The sequence below is a fragment of the Triticum dicoccoides genome, chromosome 7A (genome assembly GCF_002162155.2).
Source record: "Triticum dicoccoides isolate Atlit2015 ecotype Zavitan chromosome 7A, WEW_v2.0, whole genome shotgun sequence".
NCBI lineage: Eukaryota > Viridiplantae > Streptophyta > Magnoliopsida > Poales > Poaceae > Triticum > Triticum dicoccoides.
Window position 1 is genome coordinate 698,628,739 of NC_041392.1, and position 5,431 is coordinate 698,634,169.

Consider the following 5,431-nt stretch of genomic DNA (forward strand, 5'->3'; position numbering starts at 1 on the left):
GACCAGCACCCACGAGCAATATGAATTGAACAAGCAGACTTGGGTGCATCGAACGGCTTATAAGATGGGCTGGCTGGACGATCAGTGGCCGGCGACCCGGCTGACGCCTACTGTCCGCCATGGAATTGTGTAGATTTGCCTTGACGACAACTCAAGGTTTCTTTCCGGACGAACTGCGTTATATCCACCGACAGTGAGGACCAGGTGCAGTGCAGGATCAAGAAACAGGGGAGGCGTCCTTTCGTAGGCATGGGAGCACAGCAAACGAGGTCCGCTTTCACATTCAGAAAGTCAAGCAAACGCCCTCTCCGATAGAGAGACACTGAAAAATGTCAAACAAAGACTGGCATGCATAGTTTAAAAAACTGGACCGACCGCCGGTCGGACTGAAAGAAACCAGAACCGACAATAGGAAACAGATCGACGTCACCATTTGGTCAGACAAGCAACCTGCCCATCCAACTTGGTCGTCAAAGGATAGAAGCATAATATATTTGACCTATTTTTATGGCTTAAAAAACCAGCAAATGAGCCGATGAACAGGCGGCCTGACCGATAAAAACCTGAACCGGCGATGTCACCGGTTCGATCACCGGTCTGGTTTTTTTAACTATGCTGACATGTCTTGGCGCGCGGGCCGGCTGCACCGCCATGCTTCACTCGGTCATCCTCGTGATGGCCTTGCTGAATCCTGCAGCCACCATTCGGTCCAAGTAAAGCCTGGTTATATATACATCCGCAAGCATCAGTTACAACATCACCCATCAGCTTAGAACTAGAAGCCAATCCACCTGCATTTTTGCCAAGGGCGATCAAGGACACATACAGACGCAGCAGGATTCCTGAGGGCATCCGACGACCGAGATATATACACTATGGCGCGGGCACCTCCAGCTCGAGGTGTTGCACTGGTGCTGCTCACGGTGGGCTGTGCGTTCGCCGTGGCCGCGGACGAGGGCGCATGCGGCGTTCTACGGCGGCGCTGATGCCTCCGGCACGATGGGTGACGATCCAGCTTACAAATTCTTTTGTAGTACATGCTAAATCTGTGCAAATTATCACAGCGTATAGGCTTTCATTGCAGGAGGCGCGTGCGGGTACGGCAACCTCTACTCGACGGGGTACGGGACGCACACGGCGGCGCTGAGCACGGTGATGTTCAACGACGGCGCGGCATGTGGGCAGTGCTACAAGGTCGCGTGTGACCGCGAACTGGCAGACCCGCAGTGGTGTAAGCCTGGTGTGACGGTGACCATAACGGCCACAAACCTCTGTCCACCCAACCACGCCCTTCCAAGCGACAACGGCGGCTGGTGCAACCAGCCACGACCGCACTTCGACATGGCACAACCAGCTTGGGAGAAGATCGGCGTTTACAAGGGTGGCATCATCCCTGTCATGTACCAACGGCAATTAAGCACGTTAATTTTTGCAGAGAATTAAGAAAAATAATTTGTCATTTGCTTATTTGATGCTTTAATTTCTTGAGTAAAACTAGTATACAAATGCCCGTGCGTTGCAACGGGCTAAAAAATCGTAAAACCTGCTATGTGTGACAGTACGTGTCATTTCTTATATGCAGTTTTGATAAACATCGGTATAAGTTTATAATGTTATCTCTTTTCGGAGTATGACGCATGGACGCAAATAAGCCACCCTAACATCTTTCATCAATGAAATAGTAGTGGTGCATGGAACAGTCTAGTAATCTGTTCTATTTTTTACTTTTTGGAAAACACAAATATTTATTTATTATAAAATAATTATTTTATTGAAATTTTTAATCTTTTTATTAGAACTGAAACATCTTTTGAAGATGAACATTTTTTTAACATATTTAAAAGCATGGTTTTAAAAAAAAGAATTTGAAACACTCTTTATCTAAAAAGACACACACAATTGGTGTCCGTAATTAAAAAAAGAATTGTTGGTGTCCAGACCATGTAATGTAAAGTTGAGAAAATCACCGGGGTGTCCTTTGATGGCCCTTCCTTCATCTTAGCATATCATAGGGTGGAAGAGCAATGGTGTAAGTGTTTTTAGCGGGATATACAGACGTTGAAATTGTTGTACTGTTTGCGAGTTTAATAACTAATCTAAATGTTTTTTCTTAGAATTTTTGAAAGATTTAAATGCAAGCAAATTTGTTTTGGATGGAAGCGTAGTGGTGAATTGAATTGGGATTGTCTATATACAATTTTTTTGTTAATATTCGAAAGCAAACAGGTTTTTACTATGTTGATATTATTTTTAAGAATTGCAAGATTAATTATATTATGTTCCTTTTCTTTTGCATTAATTGAACTTGGCCCAAAGACCGAACCGCACTCACTCCCCATCATCACCATAAAAAAGGCAAACTTTTTTGATAAATTTCTTGTGAAGGCCACGTACATCATCCATCACATACACGCTTCTTCTAGATTTCAGCAAAAACAGACAAGTAATTATGCCCACCGAGTCGTCTCGACTTTGCTTGGCTAGTTCGCGAGGCTCTGCAATTCCATTCCGTTCCCTTTCCTGCCAATCTGATTCTTCCTTCGGGACTACTCGCTCTTCCCTCTTTGTGGATTAATTCCTTCTTTCTGTTCGCCTAAGAGGCTTGTTAATTTCTAATGTGGCAAAGTCGCCCGCGTATATAAATTGATTGAATTGATTGAAAAGGAGCGAGGTGGGACTATTTATGAGTTCTAATCCTCACACGGAAAGTATTTTTCGCTGCTCCTCTGTCGTTTTAGTAAAATATGGGCCATGTTAGTTCAGCCCACGCTCGTGAGGACGAAACTTATGGCTTGGTCCAGTCGAGCTACGGACGCAACCTGTTCGATGCGGACAAGGATATATAGATTTTTGAACCTCAAGATATATGGATAGATTAGTACCACCACGGATATTGAAAATAATAAGTGGACAGACGACGGACGAACAAAAAACGGATGAAATTACGGTGGTAAGAAGCAATAGCCTCTTAATTAGTAGGTATAGAGATGTAGATATAGATATATATTTCTCAAGGTTGAAGGAAAACCTAACCATTTTAGGGTTCCATGCGAGAAACGGGGCGGAGTACGGTTCAAGATCAACGGACACAACTACTTCAATCTTGTGCCCGTGTTCAATGTTGCAACCTCCGGCTCAATCAAGTCGATGGACGTCAAGACCTCAGATTCAAACGATTGGGCACCAATGGCCCGCAACTGGGGCACAAACTGGCAGTCACTAGCAAACCTCACGGGGAAGATGCTTTCATTCAGATTGACCGATACCGAGGGGCAGACCCTTGTGTTACATAACATCGTGTTGAGTGGATGGAAGTTCGGTCAAACATTTACGAGCAGTTTGCAGTTCAAGTGAGCACACTCTGGAGATCATCAGCATTTCATTCTAGTGCACTGATGAATTGCATTTTGTGCCCCACTCTGTATATAGGCTTGTACTACTGAAATGGCGAATGTACGTATGTGTGTTCATGATTATGACTAACAGGAATACATTCTCTATTCAACAAAATGATTAGGTAGTTGCACAGTTGTAAAGTTGTGTGCAAGTGGCGTGATTAAGAACTATTTCTAAATCCATAATCAATATGAGTAAGTCTAAAAAATACGTTTTGACAAAAGAAGTCCAAAATAAACAAGGCATGGGATCCAAGGAAACAAAAAATCTTTCAATACCACAATGAAGGTTGCTCGGACTCAATTCAATGGTTGTTGGAGTGTCAAGCGGGTCCACTACAAATGTAAGGGCATCTCCAACAGCAACCCACAAATCAGACTCACTATCCATCCGTGGACACAAATACACATTCCAATATGCCATTCCATCTGTCCGCCTCTGTTTTCTTTAAAGTCCACAACACTCAAAACAACTATAGATAAATAGCATATATTTCTAGTAGTGAAAAAAAATGCAACACTAAGAACCCTTCCCTGTGGGGAATCCAGTAAACTAAAATTCACCCTAAGAATCCATTCGATGTTGAAGAAGTTTACCAAACATTGTCTTTTTGTTAACCAACACTCGACACATATATGTTGAGAAAACACTGCACTCCAGAGTCATCACTCAGATCAATGTTTTCCTAATACTAACATCTAAATATTTTGTCCACAACCAAAATATTTTATTGATGACAACATAATTTGACAAATAGCATCAACATACCATAAAATTCTGGGAGTAGCATGTAAACATCAGCTCTGCCAACAATAAGAGACACAAATACAAGAACTAATTTAAAAGATGACAAAGGGGAATTATATTATACATAGCCTACCAAGGGCTCACATGTAAAGATGAGCTAGTTTCAGTAGTTACTAAAATTACTGACCAAGCACACCACTTACTATTCTCACCATCTAATGTGCATACGCACTCTCAGTTGCATCCAAACAATACATGACAAGCATGTTGCACTGGTTACCAGATTGGTCATGCGAATTACACCACCAACAACACTAGCTTATGACTTGAACATGCTTCTGTGAAGAAGGGCAGTTATATAGAAGCTTACTCCAAAACATGCTTACTAAAATACTCCGATAGAGCAACATCATACTTCACCAGATTTGGAGTATTTTGCTGTGCATGTGTGGAAAACCACAAAGTGCTGGGAGCCCCAGCAATACATTTAAGTTGCACAGTGTAACATAGGTGAAATGTAAAACACCAAAATGGCTGTCAAGCAAAACCAAATAGTGCACAAAAATTGAGGAGTAACCAGAATCTGGCAGAACATCAAGCAATAGCAATACAAACAATATTTTTTTTACATTAACCAAAGAAGGAAAGGCATTGCGTGGCATACAGAACCCGTAAGAATTTGTGGTCATTCATAGAAATTTAAATAAGGTCGAACAAGAATCTTGTGGAGCATCAATCAATAGTAATGTCTACATGCAAAATCATATGATAAGGCGGAACCAGAATCTTTCGGAGCATCAATCAATAGTAATGCCTACATGCAAAATCATATGATATATGATGAACCAACCAAGATCATGCTATCTCCTGAGAGCAGCAAAATGATCATGGATTAGATGACTGAAGAACCAACCAAGAATATGCTATCTCCTGAAAGCAGCAAAATGATTGCAAACTGTAAAGAACAAGTACAGCTAGGAGAATGGAAAGAACCAATGACCAAACAACATGCTCAACCTGCATTTACGAGGAACCAGAACCTTGAGGAACATCAAACGATAGCAATACAAACAATACTTCTGCATTAAACAGAAAAGGAAAGCATTATCTGGCATACATAACCAATAATAATTGATGGTTATTCTAATCTCCTGATACCTACTGACCTCCGTCTAACTAGATCTGCATTTGAGTGACCTCAGATTCACCTTTGCACAATTATACGACCCTTCCCCCGGTGTCTCCATCACCAGATCAATCTGTTCTTACCTTGGTGAAACTGCCCTGG

The 5,431-nt window shown here is 42.0% G+C and overlaps 1 pseudogene; it reads left to right on the forward strand.

The window, feature by feature from the left end:
* The first annotated feature begins 875 nt into the window (after positions 1-875).
* LOC119328206 lies at positions 876-3,354 on the forward strand (annotated as a pseudogene).
* Positions 3,355-5,431: the final 2,077 nt, after the last annotated feature.